Below are 20,766 nucleotides of genomic sequence, written 5' to 3' on the forward strand. Positions count from 1 at the left end.
CTTTGTCTAATATTAGCACAGTCACACCAGATCTCTGTTGGTTACTATTTGCATGGAATACTTTTTACTATCCTTTTGCTTTCAACTGTGTCTTTGGATCTAAAGCAAGTTGTTTTTATTTTTTTTAATTATTTTTATTTTTTTAAATTCTCATCAGAGGATATTTTTTCCATTGATTTTCATAAAGAATGGAAAGGACGGGAGAGGGGGAGAAGGAGAAGAGAGAAAAAGAGAAAAAAATATATATGAGAGACACATCAATTGGTTGCCTTCCACACTCACCCTGACCAGGGCCAGGAATCAAACCTGCATACCAGATATGTGCCCTTGACTGGAATCGAACCTGCAACCTTTCAGTGCACAGGCCAATGCTCTAACCACTGGGCCACACCAGCCATGGCATATTCAGAACTTTTTCATCATGCCAAATAAAAGCTTTGTACCTATTAAATAATGATTTCCTTAAACAACTACAGCCAAAATTAGAAAAGAAAAAGAAAAAAATTACTGTCCCACCCTGGTTGGTGTGTTCAGTTGGTTGGAGCATTGTCCCATACACTGAAAGGTCATGGGTTAGATTCCAGGTCAGGACACATACCCAGGTTTCAGGTTCAATCCCTGGTTTGGGCAAGTTCGGGAGACAACCAATCAATGTTTCATTCTCACAACAATGTTTCTCTCTCTCTCTTTCTTCCTCTCTCTCTAAAAATCAATAAAGGCATGTCCTTGGATGAGGATTTTTTTAAAAAATTACTGTCCCAATTTTTGCAGAGTAGTTCTGTATTGGGCATGCCTTCAAAGCTTAGCTACATCTTTTTTTTTAACTATACAATAGCCTTAATTTCATGTTAGTATAGAGCAGTGATGGGGAACCTATGACACAGTGATGGCGAACCTATGACACGCGTGTCAGAGGGGACATGCGAACTCATTTTTTTGGTTGATTTTTCTTTGTTAAATGGCATTTAAATATATAAAGTAAATATCAAAAATATAAGTCTTTGTTTTACTATGGTTGCAAATATCAAAAAATTTCTATATGTGACACGGCACCAGAGTTAAGTTAGGGTTTTCAAAATGCTGACACGCTGAGCTCAAAAGGTTCGCCATCACTGGTATAGAGCCTGAAGGTCAGCCAGAGGTGAAAGTGTAGGGTCTTCTCAGGCCTGCTCTGAAAATTTGTCCAGCCTTAGGTATGAGCATAGTTTTTGAACTCCCCAGTATACATGTGAACAAAAGTCCTTACTCTCCCACGTATCTCCTTTCTCAACTTCTTCCTTCCTAGGATTTAATAACAAATATTTGTTTGTTGCTTATTCTGATTGTTTTATCTCTTGCCCAGACTGCTGCAGCAAATACTTTTGCCTCTAAATGCTTTTGGCAAACACTGCCTGGAAAGCCACTCCAGCCCTGGGAATACTTTAAATCAGATAAAACAAAGGCTAGCCTTTGCGCCAGTCCTTTCAGGTACCTCCACACAGGTAAAAAACACACAACCACAGTTATCTGAGTATAACGTTCATCTTGCTCCCTCTGGCACTAGCACCTGCATCTTCATGGCTGCAACTAATTTGGGAGGTAAGGGATGACAAGTTGGCAATTTAAAATATCACAGCACTATCCCACTGCAATGCATCAGCTTCTTTCTTTACAAAGCTTTCTGTGGTTGTTAAGTCTTCACTAGAATGCAGGGTTATGAGAAATTTATTCCAACAGTTTTTACCAGTTTATTACTTGCCTTTGTGGAGGGATGCCCTACTCTGATATACTCAGTGACATAAATTGAAATAGTTTTACAATTCACTTTATGAACAAGAATATGTTTAATTTTATGAATGTTCTTTGTGTGCTTGAAGAGTATGTAAACTCCACTCTTAGGTGAAGTATAATTTACATATCCATATGATGCAATTTATTGATGGTATCATCCAAAATATCTATATTCTTACTAATGTTTTCTCTGCTTAACAATAATTGTTAAAATATATGTATTTTATTTCTCACTAGAATGATAGATATGTGCATTTCCCCCTGTAATTCTGTTCATTCTTGTTTTATACACTTTGGACTGTGTTAATACGGTGTTTGTTAGTTTAGATATATTTCTTCCCAGTGAATTGAATGTTTTCTCATTATTCAGTACACTTCTTTATCTTTAACGTTCTTTAATCTTAAAGCATAACATGAATGGAGCAACATCAGCTTTCTATTGATTAGGATTTGCCAGCATATATTTTTTGTCTTTTAATTTATAGATTTGTAAATGTCTCTTAAAAACAGGATATAGATGGGCCTTTTCTTTGCCAGTCTAATGTAAGTTCTTTGATCAGAGCATTTAATTCATGTAATAAAATTGAAGATATATTGGGTTAAATCAGTCATATTTTGTATTTTCTCTTTGTTTTGCCTTTCCTATGTTTTATTCTCTCTCCTTCCTTGATTTCTATTTTATAGATTATTTTTTCCTCTTTGTATTTTTCCTTCCAATAGCCTAGAAATTAGCTATGTGCTCAAGCTGTATTATTTTGAAAAAATTCTCCTAGAAAATGTAATAGGCATACTTAATGCATCAGAGCCTAAAATTCAGTAATATTTTTATTCCTTTCCTGACCAAAACATAATCTTTGGGAATGCTCATTCTTATCATCACCTCTCCAGATGTATGGGTTACTTTCATCATATATTTATTTTAGCTTATTTTTCTTAATATTACAAAGTATTATTAGCATTATTTACAGTGAATATTTGTTTAGCATTACCTTCATATTTATCATACTCTTCGCTCTTCAATTCCACCTGGAATCTCAGACTTACCACCTAGGGTTATAGTCCTCTCTTTGAAATATGTCCTTTATAATTTCATGTTTTAAAGTTTGTTGGTAGCAAACTCTGTATTAGCTTTTTTTCTTTTGGAACAAAATAACATCCCCAGATGTATCCATGGGCCAGCCAACTTTCAAATATCACCTGTTACCTTTAATCTTAGTATTTGAGAAGGAACCAGTAGTAGAGAAAGAACTATATAAAAATCATAAAACATGACTAAAGTGACCATATCTCAGTTTTCATCCATTTTGGGGGGGGACTTAATTATTTATTAATAACATTCTTCATTTCAAAAGTTTTATGGTTTGGATAATAAATTCCATGGTTGCCGAAACCGGTTTGGCTCAGTGGATAGAGCGTCGGCCTGCGGACTGAAAGGTCTCAGGTTCGATTCCGGTCAAGGGCATGTACCTGGGTTGTGGGCACATCCCCAGTGGGAGATGTGCAGGAGGCAGCTGGTCGATGTTTCTCTCTCATCGATGTTTCTAACTCTCTATCTCTCTCCCTTCCTCTCTGTAAAAAATCAATAAAATATGTTTTAAAAAATAAATTAATAAATAAATAAATTCCATGGTCACTTGAATCAAGTCCAAATGACATGTAGTCCTGGCTTCTGGAGCCATGTTTTCATTTCTATTTAACTCAAATTGCTAGGGACTTTCACTTCTGATGAAATGGAGAAGTTTGTGGCAGTCCAATGTTTTAACTTGAGAAGAAGCAGAATGAGTAGATAAAATACAAAAAAAAAAAAAAAAAGAATTATAGTCAGGAGAAAGTTCCTAAAACACTGAGGGTGAGAAACCAAGATTACAAGGGAAGAGGAGCTGGTCAGTTACAGCTGCTTCTTCTCCAGAGGCACTTGCTAATTCTGTGTGTATGCAGCACAAGGCAGGGAATCTAAATTTTGTCTAGGAAGAAGGCTGGTGCTAGGGGACAGAAATAAGCAAAACCTTTGGTTGTTTTATGGGGCTAAATAGACAAAACTGAAGGCTTAATGCGCCAAGCATTCAGTGGAAAGGGAGGGCTGGAGATTGAGCCTGGCATACAAAGAGTTTTCTCCTTAAAATGTTGCCAAATTATGTAATCCATGAGGCAGATTCAAACAATAAAATGGGGGGGGGGGGGGAGGGAAGGAAGATGGCTGCTGATGGGAAGGCAGACTGCAAGATAGAGTGTGAGTGAGAGAACGAAGGGAGAGTGTGTGGTCGCACGGGGAGTGTTTGCTTGTGAGTTGAGGGACAGCTATACTCCAGGGGACTGTTGGGGACTGCCCGACGGGGTTCCCCTGACCCGGCAGCCTCCACTACTGCTGGAATCCCTCCCGGAGTGACCAGTTCTGACACGGAGACCATGCCATCTTGAAGGGGAAAGTGTTGTCAGAAGCCTGAAAATCCCAGGAATCTACAACAACGGCACCCAGGGAACAGCTGCGAACCCGGGAACACCAGTCCCCAAGCAACCAGTCCCCGAGCACGCGGATTCAGAGGAGCTCTGTGCCTCTTCACGAAAGGTCAGATTTCACCTGGGATAAGGTGAGGTCTGTGGTCCAGGAGGACCCCCACGGTGAGAGCTGGAGGATCCCGGAAAGTCTCCGCCCAGAAAAGTCCCGGGCATTTGGGGCTGGTGTGTTCCCCGAATGTGGAAGGGGATCCGCAAATGTGGAAGGGGATCCGCAGGGCTGCCAACAGAAGGGAACTCTAAAAAGCAAACACATAGCTGAACTGGGTGCAAAAAGGCAGCCTAAAAATTTCAACAGTGTGCTGGCTGCTTAGACATAAGGGGAAAAAAGACTGCACAGACTTGCACCACAGTGCTGGAGTTCACACACTTACTCTGGTTCTTTTCTCGCTCTCTTTTTTTTTCTTCTTTAAATCCTTGCTTTTGATTACTAAGCCCAATACATAGGATCACCCAATTTGGGACACTCTAAGAGACTGCAGGGGAAAGTTGTTTTTGTGGAACCTGGGGATCAGAGCGGGGAATAACAATCAGAGAACCAGCTCTAAGGCAGCCCATTCCCCCAAACCGGTATTAAGTGCCATAAGAAAAACAAAATCTAAACACTAGCTAGAGAGGACCTATAGACCCGGAGGTCAATCCAGAAACACTGCCACCCAGGGGTTGAATCACAAATTGACTCTTGTGTAAACACAAATAAAGGAGTATAAGAAACAAAGAATTACTGCCTGCTTGAAAATCAGGACTGTGGCCTACAACACTGAGGAGCAGTGGAATGGAGGGAACTTCAATACTGTCCTGACTAGGAAACAGGTGTGCCAAACAGAACAGTAGAGGAAGTGACCTTCACTACTGCACTTTTTTTTTTTTACTTAAGAAACAATTTTTTTCTTTTTTCCTCACTTTATTTTACGCTTTTCATTATTACATTTTTATTTTTAATAAGTATTACTACTACTACTATTTTACCTTTTTTAAAAGAGTGTCATTTTATTTTCTCTTTATTTTATTTTGGGATTAGTGTTCTACATTCTATTTTCATCTTTCCTTTAGCATCATTTTACTCTATCTCAACTTTTCCTTTATGCCAACACTCTCTTCCTCACTTTTCCCCTTTTGTTGTTCTGTTACTCTTACCCTATTCCTGCTTTAGATTTTCCCTATTCCTTCTTTTTACCCCCTGTTAAAATTTCACCCTACTTATATATCTAATTCCCAATCCCCTGATCTAAGTCCATACACACCTCTCTCTTCTCTTTCTTCACTATCCAAATTTTTTTTTTCTCTCTGTCCTTTTGTTGTTGTTTTCTTGATTCTTGATTATATTGGGTTTTTTGTGCTTGTTTGTGAGATTGTTTCACTTTTTCTTTTTCTTTTTTTGTTTTGTTTTTGTTTGTTTTTTGCTTCTGTTTTCCCTCGCATCGCTTGATATTAGTTGTTGTTTGTAGTTTGCATTCATCTCTAGGTATTTGTTGCTGGCATTTGTTGGGATTAGTGGCTGTTCTATTGGAGTTTTCTCCCCATATAAAAGTTTTTTCCCCTCTTCTTTTTAATTTTCTTTCTTTTCTCTCTTACTTTTTTCCCCTTTTCCCAATTTCATTTTTGCACTCTTTTCTCTCTCTCTCTCTCTCTTTTCCTCTTCTTCTTTCTTTCTTATCCCCTAATTCTCTTTTCTCTGGTGGTCACCTTTATTTGGGGTTATTAGTATCGTGAATACATTTGTGTTCAGTGCCTTGTGCATTGTGCCTTGTTGTGTTGTATTTTGTGCCTTTAAATCAACGCAGGAGAGAGAGAACTACATAACCAGACACCCAGAAAAGAGAGAAATCATGGGGAGACAATGAAACAGCTCGCATATGAAAGAAAAGCAGGCATCACCAGAAAAGGAAGTAAATGAAATGGAGGCAATCAACCTGTCAGAGAAAGAATTCAGAGAAATGGTCATAAGGTGTATGAAAATAATGGAAGATAAATTCAACATATGAGTAAGAACCAAGAGGAAAAGAAGAACAACCATGAAGAAATGAAAAATGACATTGCTGCTATAAAAAACTCAATAGAAAGCATCAACAGTAGACTACAAGCAGCAGAGGACTGCATCAGTGAGCTAGAAGACAAGGTAGGAAAAAATACCCAAGCAGAGCAACTTCTAGGAAAAAAAAATTAAAAAGCAGGAGGAGAGCCTAAGAGAACTTTGGGACAACATGAAACGAAACAACATCTGCATAACAGGGGTGCCAGAAGGAGAGGAAACTGAGCAAGGAATAGAAAACCTGTTTGAAGAAATAATGACAGAAAACTTCCCTGATATAGGGAAGAAAAAACTTACACAAATCCAAGAAGCTCACAGAGTCCCAAAAAAAATGAACCCCAAAAGACTGATGCCAAGGCACATTATAATTAAATTGGCAAACACCAACAACAAAGTAAGAATCTTAAAAGCTCCCAGAGAGAGACAGAAAGTCTCCCATCAGACTAGCAACTGATTTTTCAACAGAAACACATCAGGCAAGAAGGGAATGGAATGAAATATACAAAGTCATGCAAAGGAAGGGTCTGAATCTAAGAATACTGTACTCAGCAAGGCTATCAATCAAAATTAAGGGTGAAATCAGGAGCTTCACAGACAAAAAAGGACTAAGGGAGTTTATCACCACCAAACCATCAATGCAAGAAATGCTGAAGGGTCTGCTATAAAAAGAAGAACTAGGAAGCTAAGAAGGAACACAGGGGTAAAGAATAAAAATGGCGAGAGAGAGACCAAGATGGCGGCGTAGGTAAACACCGGAGACCACTGTCGCAAACAACCATTTCAAAAATACAACTAAAAGACTGAACGGACATCACCCAGAACCACAGGAAGGCTGGCTGAAGAGAGACTCTACAACTAGAAGGAAAGAGAACAGCAAATCGAGGCTCAGAGGCGGCGCAGTGTGGAAAATACAAAGGTACCGAGGTGCGCGCGCAAAGCGGGCTGGTGGCTGAGGGCGCGGTTGTCGTTTTCTATCGGGAGTGAGTCTCAGACTCTGGGCTCCAGATCCGGGCGAGTCTCTAGGGACCCAGACTCAAACGGGAGAAGCGGGATTATCCGGCATCAGTTGGAACCTGAGGGCAGCTTTCTCTCCGAAGTTTGCAGCGGCTGCCGGGGTTCTGAGAAGCAGAGCCTCTGGGAACGGGACTGAGCGTGGCCATAACTGCTCCCTCCGCCCGCCCCGTGGATCCCGCCCCGCCCAAACCCTGCGCACAGCCATTTGCCGATCGCCTCAGGCAAAGGCTGGATTAGCGCCTCCCCAGAAGGCAGACGTTTTCCATACAGCTGATTCCTATAGCCAGTCGGCCTGGTGGTCAAACCCCTCTAGTGTTAACTACAACAATTAAGGCTTGGCTAGAACAAGACTGCGCACAGAGACCACAAGGGGGTGCACCAAGAAAGCATAAAAGATGCGGAGACAAAAAAACATGACAGAAATGGAGGATATGGAGCTAAGAATCGCAATTTTGAGGGCTTGCCATAAATTTGTGCAGAACCTCACGAAAACTAATGAGACCCTCGATGCTACGATAAAGAAATTAGAAAGTAAGCATACACGGACTGAAATAAAGAATATTATACCCAATAGCAGACCAGAGGAGCACAAGAATCAAACAAAAGATTCGACAAAAAACACCCAATTGGAAAAGCAAAATGAAAAAAGAATCCGAAAGTGTGAAGATAGTGTAAGGAGCCTCTGGGACAGCTTTAAGCGGTCTAATATCAGAATTATTGGAGTGCCAGAAGATGAGAGACAGCAAGATATTGAAAACCTATTTCAAGAAATAATGGCAGAAAACTTCCCCCATCTGGAGAAAGAAATGGACTTACAGGTCCAAGAAGCACAGAGAACCCCAAACAAAAGGAATCCAAAGAGGACCACACCAAGACACATCATCATTAAAATGCCAAGAGCAAAAGACAAAGAGAAAATCTTAAAAGCAGCAAGAGAAAGAGGCTCAATTACCTACAAGGGAATACCCATACGACTGTCAGCTGATTTCTCAACAGAAACTTTGCAGGCCAGAAGGGAATGGCAAGAAATATTCAAAGTGCTGAATACCAAGAACCTACAACCAAGATTACTTTATCCAGCAAAGCTATCATTCAGAATTGAAGGTCAGATAAAGAGCTTCACAGATAAGGAAAAGCTAAAGGAGTTCATCACCGCCAAACCAGTATTATATGAAATGCTGAAAGGTATCCTTTAAGAAGAGGAAGAAGAAGAAAAAGGTAAAGATACAAATTATGAACAACAAACATGCATCTATCAACAAATGAATCTAAGAATCAAGTAAATAAATAACCTGATGTACAGAATGAACTGGTGATTATAATAGAATCAGGGACATAGAAAGGGAATAGACTGACTATTCTTGGGGGGAAAAGGGGTGTGGGAGATGTGGGAAGTGACTGGACAAAAATCATGCACCTATGGATGAACACAGTGGGTGGGGAGTGAGGGTGGAGGGTGGGGTGGGAGCTGGAAGGAGGGGAGTTATGGGGGGAAAAAAGAGGAACAAATGTAATAATCTGAACAATAAAGATTTAATTAAAAAAAAAAAAAGAATAAAAATGGCGACAAACAAGTACCTATCAATAATAACTTTAAATGTAAATGGATTAAATGCCCCAATCAAAAGACATAGGGTAACTGAGTGGATAAGAAAACATGACCCATATATCTGTTGTCTACAGGAAACCGACCTCAGAAAAAAAGACGCACACAGACTGATGGTTAAGGGATGGAAAAAGGTTTTTCAGGTGAATGGAAATGAAAAAAAAGCTGGGGTAGCAATACTTATATCAGACAAATTAGATCTCAAAGTGAAGGACATAAAAAGAGATAAGAAAGGCCACTTCATAATACTAAAGGGAGCAATCCAACAAGAAGAAATAACTCTGGTAAACATATATACACCCAATACAGAAGCACCCAAATACATAAAAAGAACTTCTGGAGGATATCAAGGGAGAGATTGACAGCAATACAATTATAGTAGGGGACATTAATACCCCACTATTTATTTATTTTTATTTTATTTATTTATTTTTTATTTTTATTGCTAAAAGTATTACAAAGGGTATTACATATGTGTCCTTCCCCCCGCCCCCCGCCCCCCCCCCCCCGCCCTTGACAATCCCCTGGCCTCCCTTACCCCCCAGTGTCTTATGTCCATTAGTTATGCTTATATGCATGCATACAAGTCCTTCAGTTGATCTCTTACTCCCCTCCCTCCTGCCCCCTCAACCCTCCCTGGCCTTCCCACTGCAGTTTGACAATCAGTTTGAGGCAGCTCTGTCTCTGTATCTATTATTGTTCAAAAGTTTGTAATGGTCTTTATTATCCATGAATGAGTGAGATCATGTGGTATTTTTCCTTCATTGACTGGCTTGTTTCACTTAGCATAATGCTCTCCAGTTCCATCCATGCTGTTGCAAATGGTAAGAGTTCCTTCTTTTTTATAGCAGCATAATATTCCATCGTGTAGATGTACCACAGTTTTCTAATCCATTCATCTACTGATGGGCACTTAGGCTGTTTCCAGATCTTAGCTATGGTGAATTGTGCTGCTATGAACATATGAATACCCCACTATTTAGAGAATTGGATAAATCCTCTAAACAAAAACTCAGCAAAGAAACATCAATCCTAAATGACTCTCTAGATCAGATGGAATTAATTGACATCTTCAGAACATTTAACCCCAAAGCCACAGAATATACATTCTTTTCAAGTGCACATGGGTCATTTTCAAAGATAGACCATATATTGGGTCACAAAGTCTCTTCAAATTCAAGAAGATAGAAATCATATCAAGCATCTCCTCAGATCACAATAGTATAAAACTGGAAACCAACTACAATAAAAAAAATCCAAAAATATCAAACACATGGAGACTAAATAGCATGTTATTAAACAAAGACTGGGTTACCAAAGAGATCAAAGAAGAAATGAAAAACATCATGGCAACAAACGACAATGAAAATACAATAATCTAAAATCTATGGGACACAGCAAAAGCAGTCTTAAGAGGAAGTTTATAGATCTACAAGCCTACTGCAAAAAAATAAGAAACACTGTTAATAAATTACCTAACCCTACAACTCAAAGGATTAGAAAGAGAGCAACAAGAAAAGCCCAGCGTAAGCAAAAGGACAGAAATAGTCAAGATCAGAGAGGAGATAAATGACATAGAGACCAAAAAACAATACAAAAGATCAAAAAAACCAAGAGCTGGTTCTTTCAAAGGATAAACAAGATTGATGAACCTCTATCCAGGCTCACCAAGAAGCAAAGAGAGAGGACCCAAATAAACAAAATCAGAAATGATAGAGGCGAAATAATAACAGACCTCACAGAAATACAAAGGATTGTTAGAAAATACTATGAACAACTCTACTCCAACACACTAGACAACCTGGAGGAAATGGACATATTCCTAGAAAAATAGAACCTTCCAAAACTCAATCAGGAAGAATCTAAAAATTTCAATGGGCCAATAACTATGGAAGAAATTTAAGCAGTAATCAAAAAGCTTCCTGCAAACAAAGGCTCGGGGCCAGACAGCTTCACAAGGGAGTTTTACCAAACATTCAAGGAAGAACCAAAACCTATCCTCCTCAGACTATTCCAAAAAATTCAAGAGGAAGGAACACTTCCAAGCTCATTCTATGAAGCCAGCATCACCCTAATACCCCAAACAGATAAAGACAACACAATGAAAGAGAATTACAGGGCAATATCTCTCATGAACATAGATGCCAAAATCCTCAACAAAATTCTAGCAAATTGGATCCAGCAATACATCAGAAAGATCATACACCATGACCAAGTAGGATTTATCCCAGGGATGCAAGGATGGTACAATATCTGCAAATCAATAAACGTGATACATCACATAAACAAATTGAGAGATAAAAACCACATAGTCATATCAATTGATGCAGAAAAAGCATTTGACAAAATCCAACACCCATTTTTGATAAAAACTCTCAGCAAGTTGGGAATAGAAAGGATCATACCTCAACATAATAAAAGTTATATATGACAAACCCTCAGACAGCATCATACTCAATGGACATAAACTAACACCATTCTCCCTAAGAACAAGAACAAGACAGGGATGCCCACTCTCACTACTCCTGTTTGACAAAGTACTAGAAATATTAGCCATTGCAATTAGACAAGAAGAAATAAAAGGCATCCAAATTGGAAAAGAAGAAGTAAAACTGTCCTTATTCGCAGATGACATGATATTGTACATAGAAAACCCTAAAGACTCCATCAAAAGATTATTATACTTAATAAATGAATTCAGCAATGTAGCAGGATCCAAAATTAATACCAAGAAATCTATGGTATTTCTATACACTGACAGTGAACTTACAGAAAGAGAGGCTAAAAAAGCAATCCCATTTACCATTGCACCAAAAAAATTAAGATACCTAGGAATAAACTTAACTAAGGAGATAAAATACCTATACGCAGAAAACTACAGGACACTGAAAAAAGAGATAGAGGAAGACATAAACAGATGGAAGAACATACCACATTCATGGATTGGTAGAATCAACAGAATTAAAATGTCCATACTACCCAAAGCAATCTATAGATTCAATGCACTTTCCATTAAAATACCAATGGCATATTTCACAGACCTAGAAAGAACTCTCCATAAATTCATCTGGAATAAAAAAAGGCCCTGAATAGCCAGAGCAATCCTGAGAAAGGAGAACAAAGTAGGTGGGATCTCAATACCAGGTTTCAAGCAGTATTACAAAGCTACTGTTCTCAAAACAGCCTGGTACTGGCACAAGAACAGACATATAGACCAATGGAATAGAATAGAGAACCCAGATATCGACCCAAACCATTATGCTCAATTTATATTTGACAAAGGAGGCATGAACATACAATGGAGTCAAGACAGTCTCTTCAATAAATGGTGTTGGGAAAATTGGACAGACACAGGCAAAAAAATGAAACTAGACCACCAACTTACACCATACACAAAAATAAATTCAAAATGGGTAAAGGACTTAAACATGAGACAGGAAACCATAAAAATACTAGAGGAATCCACAGGCAGCAAAATCTCAGACATATGCCGAAGCAATTTCTTCACCGATACCACTCCTAGAGCAATGGAAACTAAAGAGAAAATAAACAAATGGGACTACATCAAAATAAAAAGCTTTTGCAGGGCAAAAGAAACCATCAGTAAAACAACAAGAAAGCCCACTGTATGGGAGATCATGTTTGCAAATGTTATCACTGATAAAGGTTTAATCTCCAACATTTACAGGGAACTCATACAGCTTAGTAAAAGGAAGATAAATGACCCAATAAAAAAGTGGACAATGGACCTAAATAGATACTTTTCAAAAGAAGACAGAAGGAAGGCCAAGAGACATATGAAAACATGCTCAAAGCCACTACTTATCCTAGAGATGCAAATCAAAATGACAATGCGGTACCATTTCACACCTGTCAGAATGGCAATCATCAACAAATCAACAAACGACAAGTGCTGGTGAGGATGCAGAGAAAAAGGATCCCCCGTGCACTGCTGGTGGGAATGCAGACTGGTGCAGCCACTGTGGAGAACAGTATGGAGTTTCCTCAAAAAACTAAAAATGGAACTCCCATTTGACCCAGTAATCCCACTTTTGGAATATATCCCAAGAAACTAGAAACACCAAACAGAAAGGATATATGCACCCCTATGTTCATAGCAGCACAATTCACCATAGGCAAGATTTAGAAACGGCCTAAATGCCCATCAGCAGATGAGTGGATTAGAAACCTATGGTACATCTACACAATGGAATACTACACTGCTATAAAAAAGAAGGAAGTCTTACCATTTGCAGCAGTATGGATGGAACTGGATAGCATTATGCTAAATGAAATAAGCCAGGCAATGAAAGAAAAATACCACATGATCTCACTCATTTATGGAAAATAAAAAACATTATAATTTGATGAACAAAAAGGTAGATACAGAGACAGTAAAGCATTGAACAGACTGTCAAATTACAGCAGGAAGGCTGGGGAGGGTTGGGGAGGAGAGAAAAGAGATAAACTGAAGGACTTGTATGCATGCATATAAGCACAACCAATGGACACAAGACACTGAGGGGGTGGGATGAGGGCATGTGACAAAGGGTAGGGGAGGTTGGGGGAAAGTCAGTGGGGAAAAAAATGAGATATATGTACTACTATGTGTAATACTTTAAACAATAAAATAAAAATTAAAAAATATAAATAAATAAAATAAAATCATAAAGCCTTTTAAAAGCAGGGTTAAAGTTTGTTTTCCAGTGTTACTATACTGAGGAGACAGTGATTATAGTGCATGACTGCCAGGGGAAGATTTCATAGTTTTTAAAACTAATTAATCCAAAAGATGCAAAAACAAAAAAGGAAGAAAATGAGGCATAGGAGCAAGATAGTAGAAATAAATCCAAATATCTCCATAATTACAATAAATGTAAATAGACTTTTCCAGTTCAAAGATACATGATACTCAAACTGTGTTTTTTAAAAAACAACAACAACCATATATTGATTATAAGAGACACTTCTTAAGTAAATAAAAAAGGATATTCTCCTATCTAATAATAGAGAAACATGGTAATTAACCTTAACTTCGCTACCCTTCCCATTGGCTAATCAGCAAGATATGCAAATTAACTGCCAACCAAGATGTCGGCTGGCAGCCAGATGGCTGAAGCAAACAGGAGGCTTGCTTCCTCCAGTGACAGAGGAAGCCAAGGTTTCCTGCCTGCCGCTGCCGGCCTCTGAGCTGCACTCTAAGAAACAATGTTGCAAATATAGAAGCTAAACAATCCCCCGAAACCTGCTTTCAGCCGGCCAGCCTCGAAGCTGGAGCTGAAACAGTGTTTCAATTATAGAACCTAAACAAACCAGATACTGCTTTCAGCAGCCGAGGTCTCAGAGCTGGAGCTGAGCCTCAGAGCTAAAGCCGGCTCTCAGCTCCAGTGACAGCCATAGAAGGTAAATAAATCCCAGAATAAAAAAAAAAAAAAAAGAAAAAAAGGAGAGGTTGGGAGCTTCAGTCACCCACCAGCCTGAAAACGGCCCTCAGCCCCTCTCCCAGACTGGCCAGGCACCCCAGTGGGGACCCCCACCCTAAAGGGGGTGTGACCAGCTGCAAAAGCCATCATCCCCTCATCCAGGCTGGCCAGGCACCTAAGCGGGAGCCCCACCCTGATCCGGGACACCCTTCAGGGCAAACCAGCCGGCCCCCACCCGTGCACCAGGCCTCTATGCTATATAGTAAAAGGGTAATATGCCTCCCAGCACAGGGATCAGCGGAGCCGTGAGGCCTCCCGAACCAGGGATCAGCGGAGCCGTGAGGCCTCCTGGCACCAGGATCAGTGGAGCCGCAAGGCCTCCCAACACTGGGATCAGCGGAGCCACGAGGCCTCCTGGCCCCTGGAGCAATGTGACAGGGGGCAGCGTCCAAACCCCCTGATCGCCCTGCGGCTCTGTGTGTGACAGGGGACAGGGCCACAACCTCCCTATCCACCCTGCTCTGTTCGTGACAGGGGAAGGCAACCCAACCCCCTGATCAGCCCTGCTCTGTGCCTGATAGGGGGGAGCTCCCCAATCCCCTGATCGGCCCTGCTCTGTGCGTGACAGGGGGTGGCACCACAACCTCCCCATCGACCCTGCCTTGAGTGTGACAGGGGGCGGTGCCCCAATCCCCCAATCGGCCCTACCCTGAGCATGACTAGGGGTGGCATCGCAACCTCCCGATCCGCCCTGCTCTGTGCATGACAGTGGGCGGTGCCCCAACTCCCCAATAGGCCCTGCTCTGAGCCCGACCAGGGGCTGCACCTAGGGATTGGGCCTGCCCTCTGCCACCCAGGAGCAGGCCTAAGCCAGCAGGTCGTTATCTCCTGAGGGGTCCCAGGCTGTGAGAGGGCACAAGTGGGGCTGAGGAACACACCCCCCCACTCCGCCCACCCCCACCAGTGAACAAATTTTTGTGCACCGGGCCTCTAGTATCTACACTAATAAAAGAGAAACATGGTAATTGGCGTACGACCGCTACCCTTCTGATTGGCTAATCAGCGTATCCTTATGCAAATTAACTGTCAGCCAAGATGGCGGCCGGCAGCCATGCACTGAAGTGAGCAGGGAGGCTTCCTTGCTCCAGTGACTACAGACTGCAACTTTCCCCGCCTAACTTGCTGGCCTCTCAGCTGGCAGTTTGAAACATTCTAACAAATATAGCCGGCTGGGATCTCAGAGCTGAAGTTATACATTGTTTCGATTATAGAACGCTCAGCAGTGGAAGCCTCAGAGCTAGAGCCAGAGCTAAAGCTGGCCCAGAAGAAAAAAAAAAAAAGAAAAAAGGAGCGGTTGGGAGCTTCCCGCCAGCCTGAAAGCAGTCAAAACCGCCAGCCTGAAAGCAGCCCTCAGCCCCTCACCCAGACTGGCCAGGCACCCCAGTGGGGACCCCCACCCTGAAGGGTGTGTGACCAACTGCAAACAGCCCTCAGCCCCTCATCCAGGTTGGCCAGGCACCCCAGTGGGGACCCCCACCCTGATCCAGGACACCCTTCAGGGCAAACCAGCCGGCCCCCAGGCCTCTATCCTATATAGTAAAAGGGTAATATGCCTCCCAGCACCGGGATCAGCGGAGCCGCGAGGCCTCCTGGCACCAGATCAGCATGACAGGGGGCAGCGCCCAAACCCCCTGATCGCCCTGCGGCTCTGTGTGTGACAGGGTGCGGTGCCCCAACCCCCCCCCCCCCCTCCACAGGCCCTGCTCTGTCTGTGACGGGGTAGAGCCATAACCTCCCCATCGGCCCTGCCCTGAGTGTGACAGTGGTGGCGCCCAAACCCCCTGATCCCCCCTGCTCTGTGTGTGACAGGGGGCGGTGCCCCAACTCCCCTATCGGCCCTGCTCTGTGCGTGACAGGGGGGAGCTCCCCAACCCCCTGATGGGCCCTGCTCTGTGCGTGACGGGGGGGGGGGGGGCCCGAGGGGGAGGGCAGTGCCCCAACCCCCTGATTGGCCCTGCTCTGTGAGTGACAGGGGGCAGCACCCCAACCTCCTGATTGGCCCTGCTCTGTGCGTGACAGGGGGTGGCACCACAACCTCCCCATCGACCCTGCCTTAAGTGTGATAGGGGGCGGTGCCCCAACCCCCCAATCAGCCCTACCCTGAGCGTGACTGAGGGTGGCATCACAACCTCCCAATCCGCCCTGCTCTGTACATGACAGGGGGCAGTGCCCCAACTCCCCAATCGGCCCTGCTCTGAGCCCAACCAGGGGCTGCACCTAGGGATTGGGCATGCCCTCTGCCACCCAAGAGCAGGCCTAAGCCAGCAGGTCGTTATCTCCCGAGGGGTCCCAGACTTCGAGAGGGCACAGGCCGGGCTGAGGGACCCCCCCTTCCCCCCCGAGTGCACAAATTTTTGTGCACCGGGCCTCTAGTATATATATAAAAGGGTAAGCAACCAGCTGACCAGGCGACTGGCCAGTAGGTATGATTCGCACTGACCCTCAGGGGGAAGACGCTCAACACAGGAGCTGCTGAGTGACAGCAACTTTGCAGAATGCCCACTTGCAGTCCGGGACCCCTTAGGGTGTGTCAGAGAGCCAGTTTCAGCTGATCCCCGCAGGCCAGGCTGAGGAACCCTACCTGCCAGAGGGACCCCACTCACTCCACAGACACTCTGAGCCCCGGCGCACCCCAGGTGCAGCCGGCCAAGGAAGAGACCGCAGGAGGTTGGCTCCAGGGCGTGTCGGGCCCATTTCACGCAGTCCCACCCCACTGGCCACCTTCTTATTAATTTCCTTTCAATGTGCATGAATCCATGCACCAGGCCTCAAGTATTTTATAATAATGTAGAGTTCAGCACACATGAAAAAGTCACACTATCCCTTGTAACCTCAGTATTTGTAAGAATTCCCATGAAAAAGTCACACTATCCCTTGTAACCTCAGTATTTGTAAGAATTCCCATGAAAAAGTCACACTATCCCTTGTAACCTCAGTATTTGTAAGAATTCCCATGAAAAAGTCACACTATCCCTTGTAACCTCAGTATTTGTAAGAATTCCCATGAAAAAGTCACACTATCCCTTGTAACCTCAGTATTTGTAAGAATTCCCATGAAAAAGTCACACTATCCCTTGTAACCTCAGTATTTATAAGAATTCCCATAATAGAGTATGCTGACATTTCCTTGGCTGTATTTGGAACCTCTCCCTCCCATTTACCTCACACAGTTCAATTTTCTATCAGCACTAGTCATTCTTGGCTTCCTTCTTGTTTGCCTTCCGTCTACACTGCTTTATCTCAAGAGTGGACACAGCCCTCTTCCTTCATTCCTGGCAAACACAACATTATGGATTGTAGCAGATAATTGCTCAGAAGGAATTTACTACACAAAACAGTAAATTTTTTTAAAATTGATAAGATTTCTTTGTTCCTTATTTCCTGGTTGTTTTTGCCAAAGGAAGCCTATCACAGTAATAAGTTTCCCAATTCCTGACCAGCTACCTATTGCTATCTCATCTCCACTTTCCCCTGGATTTCAGAATCCTAAAGTTCTATTTTTTTAGTATGCCAAAAGTAAAACTAAAAGGTTCCTGTTATTTAATTTTACAGAACATTTTTTTCTGCCCCTTTGTTTCAAGTTCACCCTTCTAAACTTGTGGGCAGGATTGTTGTGAGGCTTGCTAAGCCTGCACGGATTTAACAAACAGCCACAGCACAGTGTCCTTCTAAGAACAACAGCAGTCTTTCTTCTGATGTGTGATCTTAGAATGCAGAAACAGCCCAAGTTTTTAAAAAGCATCTCTCAGCCCCTTGTTTCCTGCTATTGTTATACTACAGATGCCAAAAGAAAGGGAGAGGGGACATGTAACAGCAAAATTTCTCATGAGGTAAGAAGAGCTGGGATCTGTAGTTCAGTATTTGCTTTTGCAAGCAAAAGCAATATATCCTGTGTGATTTTTGGGATAAATGGAAATGGGGAGCAGAGAGGCAGGTCAGGTATGTTAAGATGCATGAAGTATCTGAGAACTTTCATTTGCAGATGAGCAGCATATTACTGATATGCAAGTGAGTATGACTATGCATTAAGGAGTTTAGAAGAATAAGCTGACCACTTAGTGAAGGTTGCAAGTGAAGAAGCCAATTGCCAAAAATGCAAATATAAATCACAAAGGGTTTCAAAATAACAGCACTGAAGGTGAAGTTGTGAAGTTGAACTCTGAAGGAGCCAAGTTGAAATTTGTAGGGGGCAGAGGAAGATTGTGAGCTGGACATGGGATTAGGGTTGCATGTGAAATGATTCTGATGTGAGTTGTAAATAAAAAAACACACACACAACCAAACAAAATAAAAATGCAGAACATAAAATCTGTAATTGTTGTATTAATTTTAAGATGAATATGGGAAGAAAGCAGTGAATCTTAGATGTTGACAGGACTGATCCCTCTATTGGCTTTTTACATGCAATTCGAAACCTAAAATCTCACCCACTCAGATCTCCCCTCTGCAGCAGTTTGTTTCTCTGCCAAGTGTTGGGTAATAAATAGAGTCTGCAAGTTCTCGGAACACAGAGCTGCAGCTTCTCAGGGAGAATTCAAAACAAAATCACAAGGTAAGAATGAAACCACTATTTTGATAGATTTTTGTCACATTTTGCAAAATAAAATCTTGGAAACCATGAAGAACTGTTTTATATTTATATAGAATATATGAGGCTAACTTGCTATTATTATTGCAAATAGCAGTATAAATTGATGATGACAGTTGCTACCAACTTATAATACCACTTTGGTTTTCTTTGGGTGATTTGGAAAATCAACTAATTGCTAAAATAGATTGTAATAGACTTTATAGTAAATGTTCTCTTCTCTCACCACAAAACTTCAGAAAGGAAGTTAATGATTCTCCTTCATACTCCTAATGCTTATCCAAAACATATTTACAATTGTTTAGGTGCTATCTCCTCAAAATCATCTGTTAAAAAACAAACGATTTGTGGGGGGAAAAAAAAAGGAATTGACATCTGAACAGGGTAAATACAAAAGCTCATTAGTTTTGCTACTTTTCTTCATTTAAATTTTCCTTTAGAGTTTGTTTTGCTCTCTTTATTTCTTTCTGTCCATTTCATGGCATTTTTTTCTCCTTGTCTATATTTCTGCCTTATCTTTCCATGCATGAATATATGTCTCCAGACTATTTTAATAATGAAGGTAAAGCAAGTCAGAAGCAGTCACTAAAGGAAACTATGTATTGTTAATCACTGAACATGTACTAAATGTGAGATATGTTTCCCACATTATCCCATTTGCTCCTTACAGTACCTCTGTGACATAAATATTGTCTTTTCTATTTATTAAATTAAACAAGTGAGATTTGAAAAGATTGTACTAAGCCAGGATGACATAATCAGTAAATTTTAGACTAGAGATTTAAACCCAGATGCAAGTCCCATGAAGGAAAAAGAACCATGAAGGAAGCTGAATTCCAAATGACATCATTTAGTGCATTTCTAATCCTCTTTGAGAAGCCATCATCTATTCAAAGTTTCCATCATTATCAAACATAAAATATATTAGTGAGATGATATTCAAACCTGACACCTATTTTCTTTAGGGCTATATTCATAGCCATGTGAAAGAAAGAATACCCTGCCAGTCACCATTTTTGTATATAACTTTCATTTGCCATTCCATTGGTATTGCCTGAACCAAGAGGAGTCCACCCACAAAATTGGCTAGGTGCTTCACTTTTATTCATCACACTAGTCTACATCTAATTCCCCTTCACTTTATAAATTGGATGATCATCACAATTTTTCCTAGTGCATCTGAGACATTTTGTACAAATGTTTTGCTCATTATGACTCTTGGATTTCCGAGCCAAAGACTCAATTCTTTTTTATCCTCACCCAAGGACATGGAGAGAGAAAGAGAGAGACTGATTGGTTGCCGTCCCCATGTGCCCTGACCAGGGATTAAACCTGCAACCCAGGTATGTGCCTTGACCGGAAAGTGAACCAGCAACCTTTCAGTGCACCAGACGATGCTCAACCAACAGCCACTCTGGCCAGGCTCAATATTTTCTTAAAGTGTTTGACAGAACTTCATTGTTCTTCATGTCTGCTGGGTTCAACTCTAAACTACTCAAACATCTTAGCCTGTTGGCTCTATCAATGGCAGTTATTTAAGAAATGTGATTTAAGTAGTTCTATTTTCTTTATAAAGAGGAGATTATATGCCTTTTGCCATCTATATATGAATGCCCAAACCTATAAATAATTTATTTATTTTAGAGAGAGAGGAAGACAGCCAGAAAGAGAGAGTGAGAGATTTGTTTTTCCACCTATTTATGCATTCATTGGTTGATTCTTGTATGTGCCCTGACCACTGCAAATAGTTTTTATAAGA

At 41.5% G+C, this 20,766-nt stretch overlaps 1 protein-coding gene across 4 annotated transcripts in view; it reads left to right on the forward strand.

The window, feature by feature from the left end:
- The first annotated feature begins 18,911 nt into the window (after positions 1-18,911).
- Positions 18,912-20,766, forward strand: part of IL33 (interleukin 33) — a 42,597-nt gene continuing 40,742 nt past the window's right edge. For 2 of the 4 annotated variants that reach the window (XM_070431634.1, XM_070431638.1), the window contains exon 1: positions 18,912-18,971. The gene's annotated coding sequence lies outside the window, so the exon portion shown is untranslated. The remainder of the gene's footprint in view (positions 18,972-20,766) is intronic. The other 2 variants (XM_070431640.1, XM_070431636.1) reach the window with 2 other exon arrangements.

This window comes from Myotis yumanensis, unplaced genomic scaffold (genome assembly GCF_028538775.1).
Source record: "Myotis yumanensis isolate MYYU_CA2020_CCGP unplaced genomic scaffold, mMyoYum1.0.hap1 SCAF_12, whole genome shotgun sequence".
NCBI lineage: Eukaryota > Metazoa > Chordata > Mammalia > Chiroptera > Vespertilionidae > Myotis > Myotis yumanensis.